The following is a 17,897-nucleotide window of genomic DNA, read 5'->3' as shown; positions in this document are numbered from 1 at the left end:
CCTCCTGCTTTCGGAGACTGAGGTCTGCATGCTTTGTTTTCGAGCTTTACATACATTAGAATAATCCCGCTCCTATTTGGCTGCTTGAAAATGTGTCACCACATGAGGTTTAGAGAGTTTGGGAACTTTAATGTTCACTTGTGGCAAAAATTTGCTGTCTTTGCTGATTGTTGTCAGTGTATATGTTTGTTTGCAAGTTTATTTAACACACTTCTGGCAAATACCACATTAGCACAGCATGTGTAGCCTAAGCAAGCTCCCAGTTAGGATTTCATTCAAATACAAACAGCAAATGGAAGAAAACTGAAAACACTTGATAATCTATGGCCAAAGATCTGACAACGAGGAAGTGTTTCCACTCAAGTTCCAGTATTAATGAACAGAGGAAAACATTTTACATAACGGCACCTTACATGTCCCCATAAATGTGACAGAAACCCAGAGAGGTTTAGCCATCCTGGCGAGTGTCTGAGGAGCCTATTTACCTTTATAGGCTATAAAACTGAAATGATGATGTGAGATGGTACCGGTTCCTTATTCGCCTTTAATACACATTCAAAGCTCAGAAGCTTTAAGCATAAACAGGATACAACAATCATATATGCATAGACTTTATTTATTTTAACTCGTCAACTGCTTTTTAACACAAATATCTGGCGATCACATGGCAGGTAAAGATGAGCTGTTGAAGTGGTGCCAGATGGGCTGGTGTGAGTAGTTAAGAAACTGCTGATCTACTGGGTTTACAGAGCGTGGTCTGAAAAGGCATAGAAAATATCCACTGAGAAGTTCTCTGAGCAAAAATGCCTTGTTGGTTCAGAGGTCAGAGGAGAAAGGCCATTGTGCTTTGAAGTTGGAGGAAGACAATAGTTTCTCAAATAACCTGTCGTTACAACCAGGGCATGCAGGACAGCATATCTGAATGAACAACATGACAAACACTGAAGCAGATGGCTAGCAGAAGAACACAATGGGTGCCACACCCGTCAGGTACGAGCGAGAAACTTTGATATGCATGGGCTCATCAAAATTGGATAATAGAAGATCGGAGGAATGTTACCTGGTTTAATGAGTCTCGATTTCAGCTGTGACATTTGGATGGCAGGGTCAAGATTTTGCCTGAACAGCATGAACGCACGGATCCTTCCTGCCTTGTATCAAGAATTCAAGCGCCTGCTGGTGGTGTTAGTAGAGGATATCTTCTTGGCAAACTTTGGGCCCCTTAGTAACAAATGAGAATTGCTTAAACATCCCAGCCTACCTGAATATTGTTGCTGACCGTGTTCATGCGTTTATGACCACATTATTCTGATAGCTGCTTCCAGCAGGAAAACAGGCCGTGTCACAAAGCTCAAAAACATCTCAAACTGCTTATTTGAATGAGTTCCCTGTACTCAGATGGTCTCTGCAGTCACTAGATCTCAATCAGGGCACCTTTGGGATGTGGTGGAGCGGGAGATTTGCATCATAGACGTGCAGCAAAGAAATTTGCAAATCTGCTATCATTTCAATATGAACCAAACTCCCTGGGGAATGTTTTCAGCACCTTGTTGAATCTATGCCTCAAATATTTATGCCAGTTCTGAAGGCAAAAGGAGATCCAACCCAGTACTAGGAAGCTGTACACCTGTCCTGAGACAAAATGTGAAAAAGGGTCCCAAATGATCATTCACCATACAAAACAGCCTTTGAGAATCACTCAGAAAGTATCTTTCTCTTCTCTCACAACACATGGACAATCTTGTGAAACCTATTTAGTCTGAGACAAAACTCTGCAACATGACAAAGAGGAATTGACATTCTAAACACCAAAGGTCAGTTCAGAATGTTTCATTTCTTTCAACCTTTTCTAGCTAGACTTAGCGTGTCATGCTAACCAGTGCAGCCATGTAACCTAAATTACTGAAAGAAGACAAATTAATTCCAGAGCTTGCTTCCTTTATTTATATAACTGCATTTATCCTTGACTTTCACAGTCTATTACATTCCACAGCTAGCATCTTGTTCTGAGCAAACACTAATTTTCAATCCTTGTTTCCACTCAAAAAAATATCATAAACATCTGTTAAAAATATATATAAAAAATTATCAAACAACCATCTGGTCCTCTGTGTTTATTTGTGTTTATGTCATAATATACAGTCAAAGTTAATGCATCTATTCAACGCTGTTAGATTGTGCAAGCCTGTCACTGTTGATTATAACCTTGTTTCCATATTATTAAAATAAATAATCATGTAATCACATCATGGTTTTCTAAGGTAATACAGGACCAATCCATAGTTTTTTGTAATCTTTAATTCCTGAACTATTTTCAGAAATTATTCAACGTTTAAATGCTAAAACATTTTTTTTGTTTGTTTGTTTGTTTTAGGAATTTAAGTAAATAACTGTAACTTGGCATCTTCATCAAAAGATAATAATATGATTTACTTTTTCAGCTTTTCTGTAAAACGGATGATTTGAAAAATTTAATTAACAACAGTAATTATATTTTAGCATTAAAATATTTTGATTAAAGTGCTTGAACATACTGGTGTGTTAACCCTATTAGAAACATAAAATTTTTTTTTGGTAAATGCTAGTACTGTTAATTTAGGGCAGCTGTGGTCTAAACCTTACACAGGGTGCTGGTGTAATAGATTTTTTAAGCATGTTACTGATCAAAGATTTGAGCTAAAACAAAATGAAAGAAAAGAAAAAATGTGTATTGAGAAGTTGAGAAAAGTTTATATCAGTCAAGTCATATTTAAAATTTAATGAATAACCATCACGAGGGTGAGTATCTTTAACTTAATGTCAAGAGGTTATTAAACAATATTTTTTTAAATATACTTGTGGGATACTGTTGTGCCACGCATAGTACAAGAACTAAAATATCTGATAAAAAGTGCATCTTTGGTCCCTGACCTGGAGAAATTTTTGTTGATTTATTTAACATAAAATTTAAAATAAGTGTGAAATGATCAGGACCCGCACAGTGTTCCAGTGTCACTCTGAACACCTTTATTTTTAAATACAGAATTCCCGCTGCTTCGGCACCGTATATATTCCACCAGGAAGCCAACTTTCCAGCTTCTTCCCACACCACACACTACTCCTTCCTGGGTCCAGGCACTAAAAAGGGCAGAGTACATTAGTTGTATTCCTCTCACCTGTCCCCTTAGTCCTCCAGGCACAACCCTGTGATCTTACTGTATAAGCCCTCCATTGCAGCAGAGCCAGAGACCACATCCACAATAAGATTATCACTTTTATAATGTAACTTTTATTGCCCAAACTGTCAACAAATTCTGGAATGACTCACCTAATAAAGTTTCTGATTGAGAGCCGCTGTCTGGAATTTTTCTTTTCATTCAAATTCCTTTCAGCTCTGTTTTTGGTCTCCACCATGCACCGCAAGATTGCTGTATCACTTCCTGTTCCTGTTACAATGCACAGTGGATTTAGCCAATTTAATTAACAACTAATGTAAGATCTTCATCGTCATAGTGTAATCTTTGCATGCTTTATCCAAAGCACATCTTTTAATGTTAATTGTTCTCACAATATTCATTCACTGTGTCTTTAATGATTTGCTAGCTTAGCACATAGCTGACTTGCTAGCCGTAAGACCGCTTCACCTGTCCTTCCTGCTTTAGTAATAACGATACTTAATAAATAATTGTACTTAGTAAACATAATAAAGTTAATATTAATTTAAATGAATGAATGCAGCCTTTTTAGAGCAGGGTCACTGAATTGGAGACCCAGCTCCGCACCCATGAAAAATCCATAGCTATCCATGTCCCTAAAGTCGGCAGAATAGCTCCGATTACTTGTTACTCAACAGCAGAGATGGGCAGTAACGCGTTACAAGTAATGCGTTACAAGTAATGCGTTACAAGTAATCCGATTACTTCCGACTACTCCGATTATTAATCCGATTACTTTTTCAAGTAATGAGTAAAGTAAGGGATTACTATTGCAAAAAAGGTAATTAGATTACTGTTACTTTCCCGTAAGCACACTGCGTTACTGCGTTACTAAAACCGTGATTTTTTTGTGAGAGTGTCTCATGACAATGACGTAAGCGAGTGCGACATTCGTGGCAACAGCTGTGTGCAGATCAACAATAGATAATATATCGAGTGCGGGAGAGAGTATGAGCGTGCAGCGTTTAAAGCGTGGAAGTACTGACCTTACTTTGAGTTTGATTCTGTAAAAAGTGACAAAAACATTAGTGTCCACTGTTCACTGCGTGGGAAGAAAATTTCTTTTTGCGGCGAAAAACCCCTTAACTTCCGAGCAAGCACCGAGTGCGCTCACCGCTGTGGCACACCTGCACCAGGGCAAACATCCGCCTGCTATATAGGTGAAAATAGAGTAACAGGACCGCTGAGTCTTTGATTTTATTTATTTTCTGCTGTGTTCCACTTCCATTTATTTGAAAGAGTGAGTGTAAACACAAAAAGATATTTTATTGCTGTGCTGGAATGTGCAGAAAATAGGTTTAAATGTTAAACTAATTTCTTCCAGTCAGAGAATGTTGCATATAATTTAATTTTTGCTTGATGCATAAAGTTAAAAGATTAAAACTAATAAAACAAGTTTTAAAAAGAGGCTTTTCCATTTAATTACATTTTGTATGATGGATTATGCAGAAAAAGTAGAATTGGGCTGAAAGATCTATCGCTTTATTACCTATTCAGGTTGTAAATCGTGTTTTTAAAAAGAAACTAAGTAATTAATTACTTTTGAAAATAAGTAATCAGTAAAGTAACAGGATTACTTTTTGGGGGAAGTAATCAGTAATTAGTTACTGATTACTTTTTTCAAGTAACTTGACCAACACTGCTCAACAGTTAGTCCAGATCAGCTGGTAAAAACAGGGGAGATGAGGACGGAGCATAGTCCTAAACAGAAGACCGCTTTACAACACCAACACATCCATGTGTCTAATCGCAACTGTCATTGTGATTTGCACTATACAAATAAAACTGAATTCAATTGAATTTATCTGGATTTCGAAAGCATTAAATGCTCAACTCTGTCAGTTGCTAACAACATCTATCTGCTGTTTGGTGCTGTGGTAGTTTTTATAGTGAGCCTGAACCAAAATGGTACATTTTTGGGAGATAACCTCCAGTGGGTTTTTCCACTGAAAGAAAATTTGCTCATTAGTCATCCTAATGTGAAAATATTGATTACAGCCTCTCTTTAAGTCTAAAACTAATAACACTGCATAAAACTGTTGGCAGCCTAACACAAGAAGAAGTCATTAACAACTCTAAATGTGTCTTGCTTTACTTTTTGAACCTTCACCAGTTCTCCACATTTAGATATGAATATAATCAAGATCCCCACAGATAAAAATAAAAATATGTAGTGCTCTGTTCACATATAGCAGTGGTCAGAGGTATTGTTTCTGAAATAGAGTAATCACAAACTCCTGTCTTCACATGTTTACTTGTTAACAAGTCGTTAAATATCTACTTCAGAAAGTTGATGCTTTTATATTCAGGTTATAGATCCGCTGGTTAAGATAAGATAAGATAAGATAAGATAAGATAACCTTTATTAGTCCCACACGTGGGAAATTTGTTTTGTCACAGCAGGAAGTGGACAGTGCAAAAGTTATGACGCAAAAATTAGAATACAATAAGAATAAATACAGTACACAACTGTACAGAATAGAATAAAATAATATACTATATACAGTAGAATAAAATAGAATAAAAATATACAATAAGATAAAAATAGAATACGAATGCTATATACAACTGAGTAAAAATACAACGATGCCAGAAAAGATTATTGCACTTAGTGTTATTGCACATGTGTGGATGTGTGTGTTTGTTCAGTTAAAGTCTTTGTTGTGGAGTCTGACAGCAGTGGGGAGGAAAGACCTGCGAAATCTCTCCGTCCCACACCGTGGGTGCCGCAGTCTCCCACTGAAGGAGCTGCTCAGTGCTGTCACAGTCTGCTGCATGGGGTGGGAGACGTTGTCCAACAGGGATGACAGCTTAGCCGCCATTCTCCTGTCACTCACCACCTCCACTGGGTCCAGAGGGCATCCTAGAACAGAGCTGGCCCTTCGGATCACCCTGTTCAGTCTCTTCCTGTCCCCAGCAGAGATGCTGCCGCCCCAGCAGACCACACCATAAAAGATAGCAGAAGCCACCACAGAGTCATAGAAGGTCTTCAGGAGTGGGCCCTCCACCCCAAACGACCTGAGTCTCCGCAGCAGGTACAGCCTGCTCTGCCCTTTCCTGTAGAGGGCGTCTGAGTTATGAGTCCAGTCCAGTTATAGATCTGCCTCTCAATTATTTCTCTTTTTGGCATGATATACATATAAATAAGCATCCTAAAATAACGTGCATTCATCTCCAGTGATGCTAGTTTTCAATGAAGGAAATAAACATCTGTAGGTTGTGAAATCTTCTTTGAGTTTCTGCCCCTGTTCAACAGAGAATAGGACTTGTTTTTATTCTGAGGTGGTGTCAAATTTCTGAATGCACTACTGCTCACAGTCCTTGCTCTGATACCAATCGTGACAGTGGCTCACAAACACCAACACACAGCATGCATTGACAGTCCTTTTGCATTTATTTGCTGAATTTATCGATTGCCTCAAGTTGCACAGTGGTGGAGCAGCTTTACCGCGTACTGTTTTTCTTCTTAAGTTGCAGTCATCACATTTTCAAAATATATCTGCTGTCAGATGCCGGTTGATTTCTCCTTAGACTTTTTATGATTGCTTGATGTTTGTTAGATGTTTTAATTGAATCTCTTGCAAAACAATTATAGATAGAACATCTTTCATATCTTGTGGTGATCAAATCAGTCAGTTCTAAACGTCAGGGACAGAAACCAAGCAACCAGGCTCATTTTGCAGACAGAGCTGAATTACAGATTTTCACATTACTCGAGAGAAAGAATTTAACAAATGAAACGTCATGACAGACCATGGGCATATTGGGCCAAATGATTTCTAATTAAAATAGCATTTTACTGTAATTGCTTTTTACCGGGATGATACTTTAGTAGTGTTTGGTCAGAATTTTTCCATGTTTTTGCACATTGTCTTCCCTGCTGTCCTTTCTCTCAGGAAAACAGTGCTGTCTCGAAAAAGGCACCTAAAGTTTGCTCACTAACTGACTTACTAATACTTTGTTTGCACACTGTGAAAGAAGCACCTTACAGGTGTCACCTGACACCACAGCCATAAAGCTCCTCATTGTTAAAGGCAACAATGCAGATCTAGCCCTGCCGTCAATAGTCCAACACACAGATCTGATTAAGACTGTTTAAACACAGTCGACTGCACTGCAGTGGAGGGACCACTAAAGCCTCCTGACTCTGGAATGTGGCTGGATTGGAGCATCTTTGCCCTGAAGGTTTAATACCAGTCTGGGACATGACCAGTCTTCCGTTTGTTGGCCCAAGTCGTGCTGACATTATCTCTTCAGCACCCTGGGGCTGCTCTGAATAACAAGCTGTAGAGTTTATGCACACTGGTGGTGACCTACAGAACCTAGTGCAATTAGCCACACCTACATTTACACCACATCTCCAAACAAACAGGAATTACCATAACAATAAGCTCTGTTTCTGCCCAGTTCTGCCTTCACCTCATGTCGTGTCTGTGACAATGCGGCTTCAGCTACAAGAAGGCATCGCTGGGTGGTGCAGAGCTGGCTGCTGTTGCAGCCTGCAGTAGAAAAAGAAGGCATGTTGTCTGCTATTGTTTGGCTTCAGGACTATTTGAAAGAATGCAAATGACTCTGAAACCAGCCCGAGGCCATGTCAGGGACTCCAGAGTCCCTGCATACCTTCCCCTGCTCAGTGTTTTCATCCTTTGCTCTCTTGTTCACTTTACATTAAAAAATTGTGACATGCCTTAGGTAACACCAACCTAATTTGTTGTTGATTTGTGTTGGCTTTGGGGTATGCTTTTACTGAAATGGTGTGTTTTCTCTTTTTTTTTTTTAGTTATTGTCTTCAGACTTATTTATTGTTATTTGATGGAAATAGTATAATCAAATGATTCCCATGACTGTCGACTGTTTACACCATCAAATAGTAAAGTATTTTATTGCCATTAAACAGCCTTTTGATTGACAAACTCCACTCTCTAGTTGGCCACAACTCTTTAATCTTATCCTGTTTTAAAAATCAACAGAGAATTAATTGTGCCATGTGCCGACTGTAATTTTTTTTATTATTATTATCACTGTGGGCAAAAATAGCTTCCTCGTGTGAACTCACGGGACACTTGCAGAGTACTTCATTATTAAAGCTGACGTGTTGCTGCTGTGCTGCCTTCACTCTCTTGTGCTTACTTTCCCTGCACTTTAGTCTAAACAATTACTCTTTCCAGCTAATTTTCTCCTTTGTTGTATGCATTTCATATGGAGATTAGCTAGCTGCTCCATTCAACCCAAACCTGCTCTGGCGAGTCTGCTCTGAATTTCATGACTTCTTTTTTCCAAGGCTGACTTGCACCATTTTTTTTTTTTGAAAAAAAAAAAAAATCAACTGACTGAGGAACCGGGTGGCTCTAAAAACAGGTGGTGTTTATTGAGAACAATCTAGAAGGCTGTGATGCATACCTGCAATTTATTGGCTTTCTAGCTAAACTTTCAAAATTAAACATTTCTATTTAGTGAGCAAACATTTGAAGGACCACAGAAATTTGCATCAGTGCCATTTAATCAAAATGTAAAAGTCAGAAATGTTGTGTCACCAACTGAAATTGACCTCTTAACCCTGTGTTCATTTCAAATAGCCGACATTCACTCTATAAAATGTCAGACATTTGGGTTTCTTTTCTGTGAAGGACAAATTAAAAAGTACACCACAAACTTACTTTGCAGTATCATAAAGTTGCAATGACAAACATGTTAGCAAGCTGCTGAATATTTTAAAGTGGATACAAAGCAGAATCAGTCTTTATTGGGAGTGATGTTCAATGTCTGATTTATATAAATCAGTGATTGCTCTCCTTTTAGACGCTGGTCTCACAGCAAAAATATAAAGTAGTCACAAAATGTTATGACTAAATAACTAAAGCTCATCTAAATTAAACACAAGGCAAAATCTTGGTTTTAATTTGTGAGTGAATAATGAGTGAGTTATGTTACAGCCTCCTGCCTCCTAAACTGATCTTTGTTGCATCATCAAACAGATCACAGCACAGTTTGTACTCATGTTGGTAACCTTACCTGAAGAGCACCTCTTCCCACCAGGTGTGGAAATGTAGCTAATGCTACAGTCACAGTAGGAAAAACAGTAGTCGGAGTCTCCAGCATGACCTAAATGACTGCAACCGTGTGCAACGAACTTGCAATCTCATTGCCTTTCAAATGGTGGCTTTGAAGAAGGGAGCCAGGACTGTGGCCACTTGCAGTAGTTGGTATCTTCAAAGCAAGCACCAAAACGCAAAAAATCCCTGCAATAAAATAACAGGTAATAAAAGTCAGTCAGGTAGTTAATTTGTGGTTGAATGGGGTCACTTTGGCAGTTGCATGCAAACTGTTTGTGATAATACACCAATTAACTGCGATAAACTGGTAAAACTTGCAAATCTGTTGCCATCTACATACACAGAAACAGAAATTCACATTAACTGCTTACATCCAGCCAGAACTTCACAGATTTAAAGCAGAAATTCCTTCACAAATAGTTACATAGTTACTGCAGGTTGACAGCAATGTGTTGGCAATCCTAGAAATTTATTGGCAGTTATTTGCAAACCTTCACCAATCTCTGGGTCAGACAGTGTGGTCCAGACTAAGTCGGAAGTTGGAATTTTTGAGTTCCTTGTTGGAATTTTCATCTGGAGTACCCCACCAACTTGGATTTTTGCACTTGGAAATTTGAACCAGCCCCACCAATCCTAAATTAAAAATCTAAGAAGCAAAACCAATCCTGTTTTTCCAAAATGTTCCGACTTTCCTAGTGGAACGTACTAACTTTGGTTGCTGCAACTATTTGAAAAATTTTAATGCAAACACAGTTTTTTTCCTTGTTGCAAGGAAGTTGCAGTCCCATTTTTACTCTTGTGTGACTGAGCCATAAAGAGTGGGCCTGAAAATCATGTGTTATGAGATAAAAACCACTGCAGAGCTAATTGAAATCACCTGATCATGAGCTTATTATGCACCACAGTTTTCAAATCAAAGGTAGTTTTCTGATCCTTTGTTGATGTAAAAATATTAATGAGTCAAGATGTGCAGATTAAAGAATCTTCTCATGTTTGCTGTGACATCCATGGTGAAGAAATATCTAACATTTAGGTCAAACTGATGCTCTCTTTTGAAAAACAAGCCTTATATCACTGAAATGGCAAACATTTAGAGAGCCCTAAGTCTGTCTCTGTGAACGATTATTAGTTTGTCGAGCTGCTGTCTGGCTGAATCTGGAGGTGCAGCTTATCATGCTCTGCAGACAAAGTTTCTGCAGCGTCTGACTCAACCATGCAAATATCAGAGTCACTCGGCCCTATAAAAAGACTCAGTCCTATTTTTAAAAGTCCTCGGTGTGAAGGATAATATTTTAAGATATCCATCAAACGCTATGCTTTCACACTGCCCATTACAACTGTTCAAACCTTGTTTCCCCCACTTATGTCACCGGTGTTTCCAAGACCAAATCTTTGTGATTTAATAAAACAGTCAGTAATTTAATCAGATTAACCCCAACATTCACGAGGGGTCAAAAGCAGCCAAAACAATCACTCATTTTTCTTTTTTTTTATTTTGTTCCTCTGAAACACGGCTTGCTGGTGCAATTAAGTGGAAGCAAATGCATTTGCAAAGTGAAACAAGATTACCTCCCTCAAGCAAGGCTGGGCCGCTCTAATGGGCTGCTTACACCTCCCGTGAACCTGCCACGCCTCCAAGGGCTGCACACTGCAAAATATTCAAACATCACAGCTAATGTTAGTGGGGCTGAATGGTTTTCTTTCGCTCACACCATATCATCAGAGAAGCCTTTAAAGAATCATAATGGCTCTTCTATATCCTCCAACCCATTAGCTACAAAGCATGTATAGTCCTAATTTGCATTACTGGCTATTTTCCAGAGCAAACCATAAGGTTGTAGATTGATATCCTATCTTGTTGCCAGCCATTATTTTCCATTCATTCCAGTGCACTATAATAAGTTTGTAGAGGTTTGAAACTTGTTCCAGACAGCTAATCCATCACTATGAGCAACTTGCTGACTTTGTCAGTGATACATAATGCATCATATGCAAGTAAAGGCTATTTTGAAAACTACCCATTGGTGCGTTCAAGGGCACTGATATATAAATGTTAATGTTATTTGCTAGACTAGAACATGTATTAATGTTTTGAAAATCATTCAGTCATTATTTTGATGTTTGATAATTTATTTGGTATCATTTTTCAAGCAGTAAAGCCAAATATTTCCACCAATGATTTGATGCCTGTTGGCTACACTTCACAGCTTTAGGTTTGTGTAGTGGGCCCAGACTGAAATATCTTAACAAGCAAGTAGATGAATTGCTACTGACAGTGGAGGAATCCTAGCGATCGTCTGACTTTTCCTGTAGCGTTACTGTGAATTGATATTTGTGGTTTTGAGGGGTTTGACTTGACTGTCTCGCCTTCAAATGAATTTCGAACCTGAATAAAATTGGATTTTGCCTTTTTGCTTTATTGCCCTATTTCTGCAAAAACTAAACTATGTGATCAGTGCTGTATAACAAATATTGGCAGGCCAACACGATTAAATCACCAGCTAAACATCAGCACGTAGACAGTTCCAGCATGAGTATGGTTTCATTGTAGTGCACCGTCACAGAGTGTTGTTGTTTGTAGGCTTACTGTCCTGTACAAGCTTTGAAAAAATAAGTAATTCAAGACTATTGGCCCAACCAAGTTATATTAGCAAATACTCTCTGATATCATTAGCTAGTATTAGAGTTCAATTGTTTTCAATAAAAGATCATGCTGAGGTTCTCCAGTAGTCAGAGACAAATACCATCAAACAGATGGAAGAAGATGCTGAAAATAGACCGAATTTCAGCCAAGAAAACGTCTAAGAGGGCCCATCCACAAACGACAGAAGTCATTAATATGTTGCTGAGTTGTTTGGATGACTCACTAATACAAAGATCCTGATTCTACGTTGTCTAGGACACAAAGGGTTTGAGGGGTCTTGTTTCTGTTAAATAAAACAAGACACAAAGTATTGCAACATTATTAAAAGACTGGAAAGGGGGTTTGATAGATCAAAGCGGAAACACATGTGTTTGGAAGGCCACAAACACAAGAGTCAGCTGATCTGAGCAAAGTCAGCAGTGCGTAAACAAGCAAATAAATAGCTACAGAGGACAAATTTAGTGAAATCAGTGTATTTTTGTGTGTCAGGACACAAAGTCTTGACCCTTATTGTTGTGTTGTTGTGGTTGATTGATCTCCTGTCCCTTGTAGTGGATATTGGACCTTTCCTTGATAACAGAATGATGTGATATGATGTAATTATACTGTTTTCATTTTCCTTTGAATTTCATGAACTTTAAAAAAGTTCCTGAAACAGGAAACACATCTGAACACTAAAAATAAATGTTTTAACAAATAACTTCTCCTAGGTCAACCTTATTGATAAAAAAGGGAGGTGAAAGCTCACAGCCCAGGGCAGAGTGACAACACTTGAAGTCTGTTGTGGCTAGTCATTATTGTGGAAGCTTGGGCTCTGAAGATGAGAGAAAGGAAACATCAGCTTATCTCCACAGGCTCTCCATCGTCTCAGCAGAGTGACACTGTCTGTTTAAGAGAGGTCTCACCTTCCAGAGGGCATGATTCTTTTTTCCCTGTATCAGAGGAATCAATCCCATTTGTTTCTTTGATGGACTGCTTAATCGTGAAGAATCTGTTTTGACTTGACCCAGTATATGCGGATCCCCGGGTATCTGAGTCACACCATGTACACAGATATGGTGAAGAATGCTTTCAGTTTCAAGGGTGTCTGCGAAGATGAGCACCTCCCTCTGGTTTGTGTGCCTCGACAGTCTCGGAGGTTGTGGTCAGCATCATCCTGCATGTTTAAGTCTTTCATATCAATTTCATTAGGATTGAAACTGAAGTGATAAAGAAAGGCGAAGCATGGCTTAGTGCACTTTTAGCAAATATTAATCATATAAATTAAAAGAGTAAATAGTTTGAGGAATGAAACTTTTAGCTGATTACTCTGCATTTATGCGTGTGTAAGTGTATTCATTTATTTTCCATTCTGCACATTGGAATGAAAAAACGTCAGAGCCGTGGCTTACACGTTGCTTCTTATCCATATTGGAGGGTGGGTGCCATCACATTGTCCTTGCTCGGGCTCCTTGAAAGCTTGCATGTCCTCTGAGCTTTCACCTCCTCCACCTCATCCCCTGACAGCTATAAGTCCGACTCCCCTTTTACAATTCAGAGTATTTTTCCTGCTTCACCCAGCCCTTTGCTTCCTGAAGTGTGGATGCTGGAAGAAAATCAGTTAGTAACTCCTGCTGTCCACTGCAAAGGATGCTGAATTAAAGCTTTGTTTTGAAAGGGTTAAAATAACTGTTCCGTTTTTGCAATCCAGCTAAGCTGAAGTTAAGAATCTCATATTGAAGAAACAATTTGATTTTTAGCAATAGAAACATAATATCTGCAAAAAATGTATGTGTATGTGTGTTGGTGTAATCCCAGTCCTTTTGAAAAGAAAATGCACGTTGTCTGTTAGTCAAACCTCCACAAATGTGGCACCAATAGAAAGCCCAGGACTTAAACAGATTGCATAAATTCTGTTTGACGTAGAGGTCTCAGACTCATGTCTCGCACAGAGGACAAGAATGAATAGCTGGGTCACATCACAATATATCAGTATTAGCCTAAGAATCCTACATGGGTTGAGCTGTATCCTTAACTTCAGTAGATTAAGCCATAAGAAAAAATAACATTGCAGCAAAACTCTAATACTACCTAATCACATTATGACTTGATATTGCAAGAATGTAGCTCATCTTTGTAAAATAATTACCAGGCATCCTTTTTGTATCAGTTCCCATTTTCCAATAAATGGAAAACTTAAAAAAATACAAAAACGTCTGAAACTGTCCGGGAAAGTTGTCAGACGTAATCTAATCTAAATGTTACATTAAACTGATGAATTAGTATTTTCTCTTAGTCGTGCTGAAGTTGTTTGTCTTTCTTCCTGCTCAGTGGGGAATTAGCTCGCTCATTGCATACTGTTAAAGTGTATAAGGGAGATAGAGGTGAGGGGTAATGCAATTACTCACCCGTGTCAACCCTGTTCTCATGTCGGGTGTCTGCATGGATTGATAATGAAAAGGATGACATATCTCTATCTCTAATTAGACAACCCTTTTAAATCACCCTCTTTGTGTATCCTTGTGTCTCACTTCTGCAGAATCAAGTTGCATTTCATTCATCTTCCCGCAGCCTTGGCAACTGCACGAGGACAACAAAACATTAATCTGGTCTAATGCGTAGACGGCAAACTGGCCTGTTTACATTCCTGAAAACACCTGCGAGTGACTCTGCTGCCCGTAATTTCTAATGTGTGACATTAACCAGAAAACCTTGATGTGTGTTTGTCCTTTCACTCATAAAACTCAGTGTGTGCAGTGTTTGGTACATATACATGTACCTCCTCTGTATGCACCTCTTGTTACAGGTTTGAAAGAAATCTTAGCAGTGAATCTGATGACAGGAAAACTGGCTTTGAACTCAGGAAACTCAGAAATCTTCCATGAGTGTATTAAATACGTATCGCTTTTAAATGGATAGTTTGACATTTTAGAAAATACGCTACTTGCTATCGTGGAGAGATTTAGATGAGGAGATCTTACGTCATGTCTGCAAAGGACAATGTAGGATCTTAAATGCTGGACAGGAAAATAAACACACATTTTAATCTTTTTGGTTTCATCCTTGATCCTTGATCTCAGGGCCTGGGATGCCAAATGACCCAACGAGCCAGACCCTAACTCAAAATATCCCAAGAGCTGGTATTTCAGCAATATGCATATAAGATTTGAGTGTCTTGTGAGATGTAGAAATGGGTAATGCTTAAAAATAACCCAGACGTGGAGTGGAAATGTCAAAAAATGCAAATAACTCAGAAAGAAAGGAAGACAGTTTAGCTGTTTTACAGCACAGGGGGGATCCAATCATCCCAGTTTCCACAATTCCAGCAGTTTAACCTGCAACTCTTCAGAGAGCATATGAGCAGTGAAAACAGTGGCATGTCTTTAGACTTTAGAGAGAAAGCTTTCTAATGAGTCTTATGGGATGTGAATTTTCTGGAGGCACTGTTGCAGAGTTGATTCCACAACTTTACACCAGATTAAATTGCTTGAGTTCAATTCCCTTCCCCACAAAAGAGAAAAGGTTTGTCCACCTTATTTACCTGCAGACCTGAGGAACCTCCTTCTATAGGTTAATGGCTATTTTTTTTAAAGCTTCTCTTTTAGCCTCAGTAATGAGTCATGTGACACGATACTCACGACTGGTTATCTTAAATTAACACATGTCCTGGAAACAGTATTTCATTTAATGTCATAGGATTAACTAGCAGACATGTTTGATCTTTGCTTAGTCTTAGTTTTTTATTGTATGTTTTCCTTTAGCCCTTTATAGTTTAAACATATTTCCTGCCGTTATTACTGAATCTGCTGTGCATGTCTGTGCTGGAGAGGGTTTTTTGGCTTAAACTTAATAAAATAAAAAGCAAAAAAACAAGAGTTCCCCTTGAACAGTCCAATTTCTGGGAAAGCAAGCACACAATTACATCAAATTATATCAATTTTCCAGTAATATCATTAGGACCCATTTTAGCAGACACGTGTACCATGTTACAAAATGTTCATGCACAGCAATCTGCAAATCCTCCCAGTGTTATTTGCTTGTGCCAACAGAAGTATGAGTTGAACTGTATGTTTAGGCAACTCAAAGCGTGTGGTTGAAGTTGGGAAACATTTAAACCTACTGGTTTAAACATAAAGATGTCCACGCTGCTTTGAAGCGCGAGACATAACGTGAACCCAGAGCTCCATCAGAGCTTTTGAACGCTCCCCAGCTATCCTAATCATCGCTCTGTGCCTTCCAAAGATGTTGCCTTTCTTTAACAAAAAATGGCTTGTAAACATATTACAGAAGCATATGAATGCTGTTTGGAAATGAAAAGGGGAACTGTACAGTCCCCTGGCATGCACTGAAAAACATTTTGCTTATTGTTGCTTCGCTTGGAAATTTGACCTTCACTGTGCAGTATGATGCATTTTGATGCATTTAAAACTAAAAGGCTGTTTTTATATCGTTAGCTTCATAGCATAATTGCCTAAGTCATTTGACTAAGTCAATGACTTAGGCACTTATGCTATGAAGCTAACGATATTTATCTCCTGAATAGGGGAAATGTTTTTTTCTGAGCTTTTTAGTTTAAGATGTTTGCCAACAGAATATTACACCTCAGGTAGAAGCCAGCTTATGTACTTGTTATGCAGAAATGTGAAACCTTAGCCCAAGGTGTAGTAACATTGCTGGTTCCATCAGTCTGTTATACATGTCTGTCAGTCGTACATATGTCACTTAATATTCCTCATACGGTCCAAGTATGTCCTCTGGTGTCAGCTGGCTGCTTTCCGTGTGTCCCTTCCTTGGTCCGTGTGTTTCCCCTTTCTCTCTTTGACCAAGACTGCAGGGATTTCTCATTTCTCTAAATTGTGTCTGCTTGTCTCCTCTGTCCTGCATCCACCTGCCTGTGATCCGGAAATTAATCCGAGTACACCACGTTGAAGGATATCTCAATTCCTAAATTGCAGAGGGGGGAGGAGAGAGGAGGGAGGGGGGGAGGAGGTAGAGGGGCTTTAGTAGAGGATGAGCAGGTGTATCCCTCGCTAAAGTGTTTTTACCTTCAAGTGCAAAAGAGGCATGGAACACCGCTAAATGGAACAAACCAAGACTTTATTAATTAGTTGTTTCAGTTATTTAAGCTGCAGATAAAATTTGTGCCCTCCAGTGTTCTTGTGTGAGTGTTTTTTTTAAAAAAGTCAGGGTATCTTGTCACGTTGCTCCATGTCATAAATCTAATTGAAAGCAACCTAAATAGAAAACATGCCATGAATAAAGTTGCATTTCATAAAATACAACAAGCATTTATTGATTTGTCAGTCTAAGAATTAATGATGCAGACTTGCCACACCTCAAATGAGGTAGTGAGGCAAGGATGTCTCATTTAGACATTTAAACTCCTCTCTCATGTCCATTGCCTCCTCCGCTTGCATTGTTACTGGGAGGGACTAAGATGTGACTAGAGGGGGGATGATATGGATGCGTGTGCCTTGGGTTGTCTTTTCCTTTGTTTGTGAGGTCCTTTTGGAGGTGTAGCTTCTCAATGTGCCAGATGGAGTTCTGGCATAGCACACCTGTGCTTCATCATCTAATCACCAACCTGCATCTGCCCACTCTCGTCCAGATTTTTACAGCTGTCAAGGTGGTAGCATGTAAAAATACCTTAGTTGTTCATTGCTTTTGTGTTTCCTTTCTCGTTTGTGCTCTAGATCTTCATTATGTTAGCTGGCAGTCAATCAACTGTGTCTCTGGATCCTCATCTCTTAAAAAATACTGCTTATCTGCTGTTTACTTCTTCCTTGTCTCCTCAGCCACAGACCACCTAGTCAGCCTATATAGAAACATCTGTGCACATTTCTGCATTTACTAAATAAAATCCCCAGATGCACTCCTTGTGTTGGCATTCTGGAGTGTGAGTCCAACACTTCCTGGTCATAATCCTTAACTCAAAAAACAGACAGAGCACCTTTAGCTATTCATGCAAAGATTTGTTGCTAAGGCCCCAGTCACACAAGCCTAGAGACAAGTCAGCAACCTGCTGGC

The sequence above is a fragment of the Rhamphochromis sp. 'chilingali' genome, assembly GCF_963969265.1.
Source record: "Rhamphochromis sp. 'chilingali' genome assembly, chromosome: 8".
NCBI lineage: Eukaryota > Metazoa > Chordata > Actinopteri > Cichliformes > Cichlidae > Rhamphochromis > Rhamphochromis sp. 'chilingali'.
The sequence above is the reverse complement of the archived record's forward strand: the minus strand, read 5'-3'. Positions refer to the sequence as shown.